Consider the following 16,018-nt stretch of genomic DNA (forward strand, 5'->3'; position numbering starts at 1 on the left):
CAAAGGGAACAGTGTGTGAGAGGGCCCAGAGGCACAGAAGGTGACAGGTTTGCCACCTGCCGAGATTTCCACGCGGTTAGAGGGCAGACGGTGGAAAAGATGGCGGGCAGGGGGGTGGCACTGGACAAAGGCCAGTTGTAAGAGGCCCGGGCAATGTGCCTAGAAGCTTGGATTTTCTGCTGAAGGCAATGGGGAGCCACTGAAGGGAGTCATTTGATCTGCCTGGCCTTTCAAAGATCACTCTGCGATCAGCCGACACCCCAGATCTCCAGAGCTGTGGCTCAAGCCCCTAGACATCCCAGGGGCCTGCGTGAGATTATGTCCTGGATTAGGGGGCGGGGTTGGGGGCAAAGCTTGCTCATAGCCCTGGGACTCAGAGCAGCGTATAGAGCTGCTATTCAGCCCAGACTCCTCTTGGGCAACAGATCTCCGCCCCTATTCCACAGATAGCCATGGTAGAAATGCAGCGGGGTGAAAATGATCACATATCAGGAAATCAGTCCATGTAATTAATCATGTCACTTACCAGAAAGGGAAAAGTTACCTGACGATCTTAACAAAAACCCCAAACACATTTGACAGAGCTGAACATCCATCCTGTGAAAACTCTTTCGTGAAATAAAAACAAAAGAACATTTCCCTGACATGATGAAAAACATCTGTCCTCAACCTAACGTCAACAACATTCTTGGCAATAAAACACCAGCGAGAGGTATTCATATTTAAGCCGGAGTGGCACAAGAATGCCTGCTGCTGCCACAATTAGTTTGCATCGTTCTAGAAGTTCTAGCCAACGCAAGAGTACGTTAAAAATACAATTAAAAAAAATACAAATAAAAAGAAGCATAACATTCAGGAAGGGGAAACTGCTATCATTATTTTGTTCATGATATGATTATTTATCCAGAACGCTCCAGAGGATAGACTGAAAAACCAGTAAGAGACTAGGAAAGAGGTCAGGAAGATGGCCAGTATCAATAAATACGCTAGCAAAATCCAGTTAGAAAATGGAAAAGGGAAAGGAAAACAAATTCCCCAACATGAGGTTTTGGGTTTTGTTTTTGTTTTTCAATTCTTGTGCAGTTAACATGCAGTGTTATCTTCATCTCACGTGTATCATACAGCCATTCAACAGTTCTACATATTACTCAGTGCTAATCAAGACAAGTGTACTCTTAATCCCCTTCACCTATTTCACCCACGCAACACCCTCCCCCCACTGCCCTGCCCCCGCCCCCACCTCACGAATTCTTCAGTGATTCCTTGAGCGTGAGCAAATGGAGCGATAAATCAGCCCAAGGGCACTCAAAGTTCAAGAATAAGCTCCAAGCACCGGGGACCTGGCTGGGACAAAGGGAGATGGGACACAGGGCGGAGATGGGGAGAGCAGAGAAAGGAGGCAGAGGAGGGTGTCCCGGAGCATCCGCCAGGGCTCGCAACTGGTGGGCTTGGGCCGGAAGCTGCCCTGTTAGCAGAAGACCCCAGGCCTTTGGGCCCGATTCCCGCGGCCCTGGCAGACGGCAGCTCGGCACAGTGAGACCCAGGTAGTTCCCAATGGTTTGGTGAACCTGGACTCACCGAGGGGCAGGACTCGCCCACCGGGGGATCCAGGCTGCACCGGATACAGGGTAGAGGGCTGCAGACACTGATGTAGAATCTATACCCACTACAGGCCATAGACTCCCAGCAAGTGAGATTCTAGCTAAAAGAGTGTTTCTGAACATTTGATGGGCTGATTGCAAATTGTGCTTCAGGATTCATTAAAGCTGCCTTTCCAAGAGAACCTGTCAAGGCAAAGAGACATACCCAACCAACCTCCAAGCTCCACTCTGATGCCAAGGGGCTCACTCCCCAGCTCTCTGCCTCCAGACTCCTAGCAACTGGGCCCTGTCTTGCTTGAGGTAGCATGATTCCCCTGGAGGCACCCAGCAGAACTGCTGGTGTATCTGGCACAGGCCATCTGGCTTCTAGGACCTAGTCTCAGAAAGTAAAGCTTGTAGTTTGCTCTTCCATTTTCCGTGGTGTGAGTATGGCATGATATCCCTGTGTGGCTCCTCTCGGATGTTGGGTAATCTCTGCGTTTTCCATCACTCGCCCTCGGAGAAATCCCACAGCCAAAGGCATGACTACTGGCCAACATTTCAGGGTAGCAAACTCTCTTGCCTGCTTTCTCTTTCTCTTTTGCCCTCACTTACAGACTCCATCTACACTTTTAAAAAGACCACTGTCCCCATCCCTCAGCACTACTGCCCCTGTCCAGGGTCCAAGGATAGGACAGTCTCCTCTCAGATGACATGTTGCCATTTACAGGAAGGTTCGGTGCAAAGCAGTGGAGCTTCCGTGGTGAAATTTTCAGCACTAGGACAACAGATAGGGGCATTTTAGTCACTGTACGAGGTAAAGACTGAATTATTCAGTGCTTGAAAACAAGAAATTAATGAGAGGCAATGTGGTGCTTCAAACCCCTCAGGAAGCTGTGGTGGCCCCATGGTTGGGAGGAGGGAAAGGGCAGCCGAGAGGAAACAAATATATATCAAGCACCTGCTAGGTGCTTTAACTGTGATGTCCCATGAAACCCACAACCAAAGGGCATAGGTGTTATTTACACCTGGATCACTTGGATTCCACATCCACAGGCTGTATTCTAAGGCACTGGCCCCTGTCTGCTCCTTAGAAAACTGAGCTTTAGGGGTGCCTTAGGTGGCTCAGTCAGTTAAGCATCTGACTTCGGCTCAGGTCATGATCTCATGGTTCGTGGGTTCGTGCCCTGCGTCAGGCTCTGTGCTGTCAGCTAGAGCCTGGAGCCTGCTTCAGATTCTGTGTCTCCCTTTCTCTCTGCCCCTTCCCTGATGGAGCTCTGTCTCTCTCCCTCTCAAAGATACATAAACATTAAAAAATTAAAAAAAAAAAAGATGGGGCGCCTGGGTGGCGCAGTCGGTTAAGCGTCCGACTTCAGCCAGGTCACGATCTCGTGGTCCGTGAGTTCGAGCCCCGCGTCAGGCTCTGGGCTGATGGCTCGGAGCCTGGAGCCTGTTTCCGATTCTGTGTCTCCCTCTCTCTGCCCCTCCCCCGTTCATGCTCTGTCTCTCTCTGTCCCAAAAAAAAAAAAAAAAACAAAAAAAAAAAAACGTTGAAAAAAATTAAAAAAAAAAAAGAAAAGAAAACTGAGCTTTAGGCAGCAGCCCCCAATTCTTCACCAGATGCTAATCTCCTCCCCTTGCAAACCTACTTCTCTGCTCTGTTTCCCACCTCCCTCAGTCACCTCATCTACCTTGGTGCCTAGAATTACCCTGTTAATGCTTCCTACACTGGGGATCAGAACTGCCCTCCTATCAGTGCTGGGTAACCGTCCAGGTCTGGCTGTGAGAGGCCACACTCAGCACCATGGCCTCCAGGAAGGGACCTTTTTAGGCAGAGGACAAAGGGTGGAGCACAGAAAGGGAATGAGGGCACAGAGTTCTTTTGCAAGCTTTGCCTTTGTGCCCCACTCCCCACCCTTCCCTCTTCTGCAAGCTCATAGATTAGAGTCCACTTCCGAAGCCCAGTATCAGGAAGAAGATTCTACCGGGTGGGTTTGTCTGGCCTAATTCACCACGTCCCCCTGGCTCCTTGGTCTTGTCACCATGGAAACCTTGTGAGGTCACCAGTATCATTAAAATGGGAGGGAAAAAGTGTTTCTCCCTCTCCCAAAGAGAGCACCCGCTTGGCTCCGGTGGCTTCCGTGTCAGAGTGAGGAGGACAGCATGCAGGGTGAGGGGAGAGATTGTGCCCCATCCTCAGGGATGGATTAACCCCTTGATATCCAGGATGTTGGCTGCTCAGACACAAGCCTTCTGTATCCCTGAACATTTTCAGGCATCCTTGCCCAGAAAGAAAGAATCCCGCATCTTTCCACACGTGTCAAAGCAGGCTCCATGCTACACCCGGAGAAGTGAGAAAGGGCTCTTCCCAGGCAACGCTACCAGGTAAATGCTCATCTATCAGACCCAGTTGGTGGTGGGGGCCGCTGTGGGAGAAGAGAGGGGGAGCCAGACCACTGTTCCAGACATTTCTCCCCCTCGGCCAAAGGTGAGAGTGGGGATCGCTGGTTGGGGCTGACACAGGAGTGGCAGGGGTCAGGGTTGGTGCCACAGAGCCTTTAGCCCTTCTTCCCGCATGCTCCAACACACCGTGGATGCTCGCCGGCACTCGAGAGGGCCCAGTGCACCTACTGCTCCCCTCAGAGGTCAGCAGTGGGGCCGACAGCTCAGCTCCTCCTCTCCACCTCGGTTCTGCACACAAGTCAACTCTGGCCCGTCTTCCTCCCACGATCCCCAAAGTCTCTGGGCTGCCCTCCGGGAGCCCAAATTTCTCTTGCCACTTTCAAGACCCTTCCCAGCACCCACCGCCATGAAATTTCTCCCCAACCATCCTGTCAGCCAGTAGATCTCCTCCCTTTTCTTGGCGCTAGACTCAGGCTGCTTCTTTTAATCACACTGTTCCCCAAGCCTGAGACAACCTCTCCCTCCTATGATGTCTGTGTATTCCCATATTACATTTTTATCATCACTTGTACCATTTCCACAACACCCCACATCACTGCAGGGACGTCGCTAACCCTCCTCTACCACGGCCACCACCGCCACCACCATTGGACTCCCTTCCCTGCCACCACCATCACCACGGCCACCATCGCCACCACTGTGATTGCCTTCTCACTGTCAGTGCTCCCCCATGCCCCCACACCATCTCCTCACAATGCCGCACCCCCTCTCACCTCCACTGTTATCTGTCACCACCCATGTCTTCACTGCATGACCACTTATCATTACCAGCACTGGGCTGGACTCGTGATCATCACCACCATCTGGAGGGATGTAACGTTTTCCTTCATATGATCAGTGGTTCGATCAGTCAGTCAGTTTCAAATCCCTCCATGGTGGCCATGGAAGAATCCATATAGGGAGGGGCAGCTGCGTCACATGGCCCCTCATTCTTGCTCCCTGGGTCTAATTGCTCACTGGTTGCCATTGTTGTCACCAAAGTAGGGCATGGGGGCTCTTTCTGTAGCACCTCAGGGCATGACTGAGACATAGCTATAACACTAACAGTAAGGGGGCCATAATATGAGCGGCTGCAGAGAGTAGAAATCAGCACAAACTTTCTGAAGAGTCGTTCAGTGACATGACAAAAGCCCTTGGAAAGTGCATTCTCAGAAATTTTACTTCTAAGAACCCAACCTAAGGAAATAATTGGATCAATGTGCAAGGATGATGTGCGGGTGTTATAATAGCAAAAACTGGAAACAGTCTAAATGTAAAAAGAAAAAAAGAGATGGCTTTTAAAAAATCACATGGATTAATATGCAGCCATTAAAACAGAAAATATACATGTATCTCAGGACGTAAAAATATGCTAACTCTGCATTGTTCGTGAACAAAAGCAGGTTTGATATCAGCATTTGTAGAATAGCCCCCCAGTTCTGAAAAATATAAACGTGCTCGTGAAACAGAGTGAAAATAGTTTATCTTCACAGTTGGCACCAAATTCTTCTTGGACAGGAAACTGTCTTTGTTTAGAAAAAAAAAAATAGCTTGGTCAACTGTTTAATCAGACGATGGTCGCAAACCACTCAGCATGAGACAAGGAGAGGAAGTCATTTGGCTCCTAAGGAGGATAGCAGAGAAACACACAGTGATCAGAGAAGGGAGAGAGATAGGGCAGTTGGCCTGGAGGAGATGGGACATGTGTACCAGGAAAATTCCCTGGCCATTTGGGGGCGGGATAGAAGACCTTTGGGTGGGGGGGGGGTCCCTGGCCTCTGCTTGCATAGCTGCATATGGGCTATTTCCTCTTCTCTCCCACATCAAATATGTTGTCAGCTTCCAAGTTTTCCATTCATTCAGAATGGACTTGGAGAAGGGGCCCAATTTCAGGTCTGATCCACCCCACGTGGTTGTTTCTGGTGGGGTATATGATGGGATAGTACCTGCATGATTTAGTTTTGTTTATTTGTATTTTCTGATTTTCTAAAATAAACATTAAGGAAAAAAAATGTAAATTTCAGGAACCACACATTGGGAATACACCAGAGAGTCCGGAACCAGATCACCTGAGTTTAAAAGAATGGCCCACACCCCCCACCACAGACCCCCCAAAGTGCCTGCACATTGTGGGCACAGTCTTGATGCGCCCCCCCACCCCCACCCAGGACCATCCATCCAGATGTTCAGTACCTTGGAACCTGGTCCCGAGAGTAACATTCTGGGAAGATACAAGGAATTCCCAATCCTGTGTCTAAACTTAGGTCTGTTTTCTCAGTCTGATATCTGCTCAGAGGACCCACATCTTCCTGTGTGGTTAACATGAATGACCCCCTTTTACAGGGGGTGTCCCGCAACTCACAAGGACTTAGGCATTCACAGCATGATATCTTAAGATAACACATATGACAATTTCAATAATCACACAAAAGATGCACACACGTACCAGCAGGGTGGCTGTGTTTTGGAAGATCACCATCACCACCGTAGCCTCCAGCCTCCTTTTATCCAGCCAGTTCTGCCTCCATTTGGGGTTAGCTTGAGGTGGGCCTGAAGGGACACAAAAAAGAGGAACTGGGGGAGGGCTGTTTTGGCCCCATCTCCTGCCGTGTCCCTAATCCGCACAAAACCTTGTGCGGTTCATTCACTTGGTATTCAGTGGAATAATGTAGCTGGTAATGAATTTGTTTTGCATTCAGTTGGATAACACTGTTAGTTATGAATTTATAATTTGCAAAGGGATAAGGCTTTTTTTTTTCTTCGAGGCGTCAGAGAAGCTGTTGCTTACAAACTTGTAATTCGCCGCTGCAAATCCATCTGTAAATGACACTATTGCAAGCCGAAAATCTCTCAGGCACGGGGGATACAGCCTCAGAATTAAATTGTGTGTTTGACAAGAACCTGCTGTTCTGTCCTGCCCCGGCCCCGTCGGCCCCTCCCTTCCTCCTGCGTTCAGGCTCAGCCTTGCCAGCTTGACTCTGGCAGTTCGGCTCCCACCACCCTTACCCCCAAGTCATCCAGTGCCAGCCCCCGAGGGGGTGGGGTGGGGTGTACAGACGGGCTCGGCCAACACAGGTGTAATCTGGGCCTGTGGAACGAACACAGAAGCCCACTCTCCACTCCCCCCAACTCCTTCTGGGCCTCTGTTTCCCCATCATGAGAGACCCCAACCCCCTTAGAAGTGTTTCCCACAGATTTGTCAGCCAGAGGGGTGGTGACTGCACCCAGGGGAGTGCCCCCCCCCAACCAGGACTGAGCCCAGACTACAGGAAAAGGGTGGGAGTACTGGCCCGAGGACCAAAAGGACAGTGATCCGTAAGACCTCAGCCCACACAGACTACACGGAGCCGAACCTCTTTGTCTCAACCATTTCTAGGCTCTTGTGTTTTATATTTTGGGTCTTACTTCGTTTTTCCTTCTCCCAATTACTATTCACTCATTTATCTTTTTTTTTTCCTTTTTTTAGTAAAAGTTTCTCTTGAAGAGTTAACTCAGGACGAAAATGAAAAGAAGGCTCAACCCATAGCGGCGCTGTAGAAGGAAACTGGTGCCGGGTAGGAAGGCAGGGCTGGGAAAAAACTCGAAGGCGCATCAGCAGGGAGTCAGCCATCCTCGGCACGGGCCAGACACCGATTGGGAGCACCGGGGCACAGCGTAGCCTCTGCCGTGGAGGCTCGAGGCTCTGCCAATGATCGGGCAACGAGGACAAGGTGAGACCACTGTTTTGATCGAAGGAATCTGTGTGTTGTGAGGTCCCATGGCAGAGGCTGTGTGACCTCCGGCAAGTTGCTTAACCACTCTGAACTTCCTCCGTTGTCCGTCAGTATCTGCTGAGCACTTGCATTGTAGGCCGTCAAAGGGATGTACGTGCAGTCTCACGGGGAATGCAGACATCACATTATTACAAATAACTGGGGGCATAGTCTGGGGGAGGGTCCTGGGAAGGACTGAAATTGAAGCCAGGATCTGAAGGATGAATGGAAGTTAGCTGGATGAAGACGGAGGAAGAGTGCCCCTGGGGCAGAGGGAACAGCATGTGCCACAGTCTAGAGGCAAGACACATAACATGTGCATCCAGGGTGCTGAACGAAGGTCAGTGTGGCTGATGTGCGGGAGTAACAGGAAGCGGGGGGAGTAGCTGAGAGAGCTGCAGGGTCCAGACCACCCAGGGGCTCATGGGCGCCCTACAAATTTGGGATTTCAGGCAGATGTGAAACACGTGACGATTTTAAGCAGGGGAATGATCTATCCGACTCAGTGTTTTGCGATCCTTTTGGCACTATGGGGCTAATGCCTTGAAAGGACCAGTGAGCACGTGGTAGGGGGTGGATTTCATTGTCTGGTGGAGAGATGATGGTGTCTCAGACAAAGGGGGTGGCAGCAGAGAATGGAGACAGGGGAAATATGCAGGAGGCAGAATGAGCAGAGGTGGATTTGATGTGGGGGGTGGAGACAGGAAGGTACAAAAAATTCCAGAGTTTCTGTGAGAGCCGCAGAGATATGGGATCGGGGTTGCGCAGGGGTGGGGGCGGGGGGCTTGTGTCAGAAATATCCCGGGTTTAGTTTTGAATCTGAGCTCCCCGGGAGGCAGAGGATCTCAGGAGTCTGGAACCTGGAGAGAATCTGGGCTGGAGATGCGTTTCAGGGATGAGGAGCCTTGTCGGTGGCATCGGCGACCACTAGACGGGTGGGGGTGGGGGGCAGGACAGGACGGAGGGGGTAGGATGAAGGTTGAGGATGAACAGGACGGACGTAAAGCTGAGCCTGGGGCAACTCCAGTGCTCCGACAGGGCAGGGTGGAAAGCGGCGGAGGCAGCTGAGAGCCAGGGGTGAACACTCAGCCAGCAGAAATCCGGGAAGGCTTGGTGCCCCTGAAGTTGAGGGCAAAGAGGGGGCTGACTAAAGAGGTGGTTAACTAACTGAATGCAGTGGGAAGACAAGTCAGATCAGGACCCGGGGTGGGGTGTCTTGGAGGTCACCGGTGACCTTAGCATTTCACTAGACGAACGGTACAAGCAGGTGCCAGATCGCTAAGGGAGGGAGAATCAGCGGGGGCTGGGGAAGAAGAGGCAGGGCATCTTGGGGAAGAGACAGCTCTTGGGGTAAGTCTGGCTGCGGAGAGAGGAAAGTCGAGCCAGTGCTTGGAGAGGGAAGTGGGATCTTACTTTTAAGACAGAAGAGTTTAGAAAGCAGGTTTAAATGCTGATGGACAGAAACCAGGAGAAAGAGGCGGGGGGCAGGGGGGGCGGACGGTGACTTCACTGACAGGAGAGCAGAGAGTGAGGGGTAATGGATAACATAAGACTCCCCAGAAGACAGGAGGGGATGATAAGAACACAGCTTGCTCATGCTGTTGGCAGACTAATGCTGTTAGCGGGGTCTGGGTGTCAAAGGTTCAGGGGAGGGAGGGGTGTGAAGCCTCGGAATGTGCACTGGGGCCTGGGCGGGGGGGTTGCTGAGTTACGTGCCCTGTTCCTTCTTTCCAGCTTTTTCCATCCCAGGTCACCTTAAAGCTATTTTGTTTCATAAAGACATAAGACAAATAAGCATTGTAGAGATTCCATATTCACGAAACATGGCTTGAGAAGTCACTACAGCAGACTCTGCTGGACATCGAGGACACGGAGGTATCTGCTCTCCAGCAGCTCATGGTCCGGTGGGGGAGGGTCGGACTCACAGTGACAGTGTAGTGTGGCAAGTGCCGCACGTGCAGCGGACAAGGGCTCTGTGGTGGTGCAGAGGAGGGACCTCACGCACGGCGAGAATATGTCAGGAGGTTCCGGCGGTTGGTCTCCAGGAGAAGAAGAAGGCAGGCATTCCACCCAAAGAGGAGAGCAGGTGTATTGGCTAGTGTGTTGAAGAGCTGCGAGTAGCTCCTCCTGGCAGAAGCGATGGGAGCAGGAGGCCACAGAGAGGAAGTGGCGGAGACAGACAACGGCCAGCTCCTGAAGAGAGCAGAATGCCAAACTAAGGACACCGGATTTTCCTTGTAGGAATGGGGAAGCCATGGAGGGTCATAAACAGGTAGATCAGAAAGCTGATGTCAGATGGGGCGCCTGCGTGGCTCGGTCTGTTCAGCTTCCGACTTCAACTCAGGTCATGATCTTGTGATCTGTGAGTTCGAGCCCTCACGTCAGGCCCTGTGCTGACAGCTCAGAGCCTGGAGCCTGCTTCGGATTCTGTGTCTCCCTCTCTTTCTGCCCCTCCCCTGCTCGTGCTCTGTCTCTCTCTCGCAAAAATAAACAAACATTAAAAAAAAAAGGGGGGGGGGCTGATTCCAGCAACAGCGGACTCCACAGAATAAATCTGAAGGTTGGCAGATCCATTAGTTGGCCATCAGCTAATGCAGGGGCCAGTGGGTCCAAGACAGGGCCTGGTCATCAGTAGAGAGAAGAAACCTGTCTACACAATTTTAAGAGGGTGGAATGAACAGCACTTAGTGCCCAGTTGGATATGGGAAAGCAAGAGTCTAAGATGATCACAAGTTTCCAGCTTATGTGGAAGGCTGGAGGGTGGCGCCGTCGTCCGAGATGGGGGAGATAAGAGGGGATACATTTGGGGGTGGGAAAGACAATGGGCTCTGGCTTGGGCACACTGAGTTAAGGTGCCTGCATGACATCCTCATGGAAATGTCTAGCAGGCAGGTAGCAATACGGTCTGATGTTTTGGAATAGTCTCTTCTGGAAATAGCAAATTGGAAGTCAAGAACCTTTAGGGAGTGTGGAAGACTGCCCTGGGGGAAAGTGTACAGAGTGAGAAGAGAGTCCTAGTGAGAATCCCCACGGATCACCAACATCCCAGGGACCAGAGGAAGAAGAATCCTTGAAGCCAACTCAGAAGCAGCACTCAGAGAGGTAGGAAGAGAACCAGGAGAAAATGAGCTATGATGCTATAGAGTAGAGGGTGCCCCAGTTATCAGGGTCGGGACCACAAAACGATCACCTTGGACAGGGGACAAAGAGGGTCTGCTGGTCTTAGCAAGCACAAGGTCTTGCTCAGTGAGGGTGATTTCAACAATGCAATGACAGCTGAAACCAGGCTGTGAAGTTTAAGGAATGATCGGAAGTGAGGAAGAAGAGGCAACCAGTGTACAAAAATCTTTGGAAAACCTTGCCTTGGCTGGGGAGATTACAGCGAGCAGGAAGGTGACAGAAATGTCCCCAGACATGGCTTCCTCGATAGGAGCCCCACCGCTGTCCAGCTGCAGAAAAACACATGTCGTCGCCTCCTCATTCCGAAATGGCCTTTCCTAGGAGATCAGATATAGGCACTCCTTTACCTGGGGATTTTCTCATGGAAAGTTTGCCTATAATATTATCCATCGATCCCACCTTTGTGTTCAGAAATTTCCCTAGGCTGCAAATATTGACAACAATATTTATGAACACTTACTAAGCCCTGTGCTGAACATGTTACATGGCGTTAGCCCTCAAGATAACTACCAAGATACTTGGTATCTTGATATCTACCAAGAAAGAAGGGAAACTGAGGCTTGGGAAGATTTAGCAAGTCACGTGATTAACAGAAAAGCCAGCATGTGGGCCTTCCAACTCCACTGCCAAAGTGAGAGCTTCTCTATTATCTATTTTCTCTGAACGTGCTCTTTCTGGCTCTGGCTCTGGCTCTGCCTCGCTGGTGCCAGGACCCACTCTTTTTGAGAATTCAGCCTGCAGACTGAATCCTGGTTTCCTCCTGACCTGCATGCCAGTCTCAGTCCTATGCTATCAGTCACAATGGATTGTGGGCTAATAAAAACAGCTACCATTTTTCTAGCTCTTGCCTCCCATGCCCCCACCTGGGGCACAATGCTTGGTGCTTCCTGTTCTTATCTCATTCCATCCCCAAGGCAACCCTATGCAGTCTCTATGACTTTGACCATTTTGCAGATAAGGAACCTCAAGTTCAGAGAGGGTAAGTAACTTCCCCAAGATCACACCGCTAGTAAATGGCAGAGCTGGAATTGAAACCCAAGTCTGCGTGATGCAAAACCTTCCAGTACCCACTCTCCCCTTCCATGGCCACACGGCAGCAGTTCCCAACCCTCGGGTTGCAGGATCTCTGACATCCCACCCTATCCGGGAATCCAATCACTTAGTCATCCGTCAGCATTCCCTGAGTGTGTTTGTCAGACTCCTATTGGTTGTGTGAGACACAAACCCAACGAAACCAGTTGGAACAATAAAGGGATTTATTGGCTTTTAGAGATGGATAGGATGTAGTTGCAGCTCCCAGGACTGAAAGAAAGGCTGCCAGGCCATAAAAGCCAAGACTGGGACTCAGTGCCACCAGCGTGCTCTCTAAACTCCTCTCCCCTCTGTTGCCTGGCTTGGCTCCTCCAGTTAGTGGGAGAGTTGGCTGTCAGCAAACTTTGCATCCTGGTAGGAAGAAGGCTTCCCTCCCCCCTGCATCTACATATCAATCTCCGGGAACGAGTCTGATTGGTTCCGCTTGGGTAGTGTGCCCACCCCTTGGGCCAATCACTGGTGTTAGAGGATGAGGCTCTTTGACACCTGCAGCCCACCTGCTGGCAATGGGGTAGGATAAGTGGGAGTAGCGGGCTCTGCCACGGACAACCCACCAGGTCTATGTGACAACACGGGGGAGTTTCCCAAAGGAAGGGGATGTCAGAAGTGGGATGATGGAAAACGGGCTGAAGAGGTAAATGTCGCCGTCACAGTCCACTACACGGGTCCATGTGAGAGATGGGGGTGGGCACGACACAGACACCATCTTGGGGGAGGTCACAGCCTCCCGAAGAAATAAGGCTTGTAGACACAAAGCCGTTAAGAAGAACTGATGGCAGCTACCATCCATGGAGTACCTACCAGGTGCCAGGCATTGGGCCAAGCACTTCCACAGGCATTATTTTATTCCAAGCTCACAATGACCCTGGAAAGTAGGTACCATTACCATCCCTATTTTTCTGAGTCAAAGAGACATTAGAAGACAACTTTTTTTTTTTTCCTTTTTGGCAAGGCAGCCAATATAGGGAAAAATAAAAATGTTTATGGGCTCCTTATCCTCGCTCAGAGAGGTTAAGTGACTTGCCCAAGGTCACACAGCCAGCACATTAAATGAACATCCTGGGAAACATTTGGTTAAGGGCCAAAAGAGTGCTTCTGTGTTTCTCTGCCAACTAAGGACTAGGGAAGGCTGTCTGGAGATGGCAGGGGGATGGAATATGGATCTAAGCAGAAATCTGAAGGCTGGGACATCTGGGTAGGCGGCCAGGGAGGTTGAGGGGAAGAGAGAATGAGTTAATCTCCAAACTCTAAGGAAGGCAAGCCCGAGCACCACCCAGAACCTAGTTATTCCCTCTCACCTGTGACAGCCCTTTGGAGATTTATAATCAGATTTATTATCTTCTGAGAATTCTCTTCTTAAGCCTGCTCTGACCAGCCCACCCCTTCTTCACAGGACATTTACACCAGTCCCCTCCTCTCCTCCATCCTGGCTGCCCTCCTAGGGATCCACCCAGTGGACTGGGGTCCTAGATATTTGATCCCCACAGGTGACAGAAGAAATGTCACCTCCCTTTTTCTACACAACTCACTTCTATTAATGAGACCCAAGATCAATTAGGTATTAAGCAGTCACATCTTACCCTCTGAAACCAAGCTCTCTGTCTCCTAACACTGTCAGTTCAAACACATCTCCCCCATTCCGGACATGGGCAGATGGTTCCATGGACCTCAGGCTAGAGAAACTTGTTCTCTTTCCTCAGGCTCAGCCCATTTTTGATCTTGGCTAGTCTTAGCATCATAGCTTCTGTGCAAATGGTCGGCGGGACTATATGATTCCAGTTCTAGGAGGTACCTAGAGCGGTCACATTCGTAGGCACAGAAAATAGAATGGTACTTATTGTTTACTGCGTTCAGAGTTTCAGGTTTTCAAGATGAAAAGAGTTCTGCAGATGGATGGTGGTGGTCATTGCACGACAATGTGAAGGCACTTAGTGTCACTGAACTGCACGCTTAAACATGGCTAAGATGGTAAATTTCATGTGTATTTTACCACAATTTTTTAAGTGATAATTGCTGGGGCCTCTCGTTTCCCCAGGTCCCCAGGAGGATATCTCCCCCTCCCCAGGCAGCTGGACTCCCACCCTCACCGCTTCTGGAAGACCCAGAATCTTGCAGAAGACCCCTGTGCACACACCTCTGAGAGAGCTTGGAGCACAAGTGAAACCATTGGTACCCTTAACACCTCGCTGCCCCTGGAATTCGGTCTCCCTGTGGGGCCAGCCTCAAAACAACCATCCAGCCCCATCTCTCTTGATCATTCCTCCACCTCTAGCTCAAGATCTCTACTTCCCTGCCATCTGAACTTTTGTCAGTGTCACCTAGACTCACTTCTATTCCTCACTAAACCAGTCAGCACCCAGTGCCCAACCATATGGCTCCTACCACCTTCCATCTCCTCCCTCCTCACCCCCAAAACCTTCCCCTGCCACATCACCAGTGGCCTCCTAAGTGCCAAGGCCAGTGGGTACTTTCCATTCCTTCCCTCTCGGCAGCTCTCCACAGCCTGTGACATGGCCGACCATGCCTTCCTCCAAACCCTGCCCTTCCAGGCCTGCACGACACCCTACTCTCATTCTCCTCCTACCTCCCTGACTGTCCCTGTTCCAGGGACTCTTTCCCAAAGCTCCAGCCTGGACCTACTGCTTTTAGTACTAGTCTACACAATCTTCCTGCTTAATCTCATCCCCTCAAATAATGATTCAGTTAAACAAAAAAACAACCCTCAAGGCCAGACATAGCTCCATATACTCAGCTGTCTTCAGGATGTCTCCACCTGTCCCAAACTGGACTTTTCGTCTTCACCCCAGATGCGTTCTTCCTGTCTGTTCTCCGACAAAACTGGCAGCACAAGCATCTACCCGGTCTCCCCAGCTATAAGCCATAAGCTGTAAGAGGCATCGTGGACTCCCTCCCTCTCAAAGTCCAGCCAGTCTCTAAGCCCTGTTCTAGTCTCCTAAATTTTTTTTCAAAGCATCCCCTCCTCTCCGTCTCTGCTCCCGCTCAGGCCCCTCAGGCCCCTCCTCTCTCGGCTGGATTCATGCAACAGCCTCCTAACTGGTCCCCTCCCTGTGGCCTAGCCCTCAGCTCCCCCATCCACAAGGCCACAGTCGGTCTCCTGAGAAGGCAAGCAGGACCAGGTTCCTCCCTGATATCACCCTCCCCTCTGCCCCAGGAGAAAATCCAAGTGCCCAACTGTGGCTTCCAAGTCTCTCCAGGATCTGGTCTTCCTCTAATCCACTGTCCACAGAGCTGTCAAACAGGTCATCGCTAAAGGGCCCAGGGCGTCAAATCCCCTCTCTTCACTTCTGCCTCTGAGCCTTGGCTCTAACCCTCCTCCCTGCCAGAGGCTCATCCCTACCTCCTCCACACTGACAGTCACCGGGGTAACTCCTACTTCTCCCTCCCCATGCAGCTCAGAGGTTGCCTCCCGAGGGAGCCTGCCAGCCCCTGACCTGGCTTGCTCCCCGCCCTCCCCACTTCTTTACCGTTTCTTCTAGAACTTGCATTTGTCCTGCATTTACCACCTCTCAGCTTACTCAGGAGTGCCCCCACTGCCCCCAGGAGCTGTGAGCTTCCTAAAATGCTGCCTTTCCTTCCTGAGACCCCAGAGTCTAGCATGGGGGCTGGCACCCAGAAAGCGCTGAATAAATGTTGAGTAAATGGATGAGTAACCGAAGAAATGATCAGTGTCTAACGCCTACCCGGGCACCGGAGCCTCCAGCTCCCAACTGTGCCTAGCCCAGAGCTTGGCACACAGTAGGCGCTCGGTAAAGGTTGTCCGTATTCTATTTTCTGAATTAATCTGCCTCAGCGCAAGCTCTGGGGCAGGCTGAGATATGATAAGGAGAAAGGGGAGGGTCTGGATGCGGGAAACTTTAGCCAAAAGAGACGCTTGGGGTGCACCGCAGTGGGGGAAGGGGCAACAGGGTTGCCTGGAAAGGCGGGAAGAGCTAAGTCCCCAGCCCGCTGCCC

The 16,018-nt window shown here is 51.1% G+C and overlaps 1 long non-coding RNA gene across 3 annotated transcripts; it reads left to right on the top strand.

Moving 5' to 3' along the window:
- Window positions 1-3,680: 3,680 nt before the first annotated feature.
- Window positions 3,681-15,677, top strand: LOC131516281 (uncharacterized). Of its 3 annotated transcripts, XR_009263968.1 has the most exons (4): window positions 3,681-3,750; window positions 3,856-3,965; window positions 7,489-7,732; window positions 14,082-15,677. It is a non-coding gene; the product is annotated as an uncharacterized LOC131516281 (long non-coding RNA). The 3 variants fall into 3 exon arrangements; XR_009263966.1 differs by having other exon boundaries at window positions 3,699-3,965; XR_009263967.1 differs by lacking the exon at window positions 14,082-15,677 and adding an exon at window positions 9,524-10,175 and having other exon boundaries at window positions 3,699-3,965.
- The last annotated feature ends 341 nt before the right edge of the window (window positions 15,678-16,018 follow it).

The sequence above is a fragment of the Neofelis nebulosa genome, chromosome 7 (genome assembly GCF_028018385.1).
Source record: "Neofelis nebulosa isolate mNeoNeb1 chromosome 7, mNeoNeb1.pri, whole genome shotgun sequence".
Lineage (NCBI taxonomy): Eukaryota > Metazoa > Chordata > Mammalia > Carnivora > Felidae > Neofelis > Neofelis nebulosa.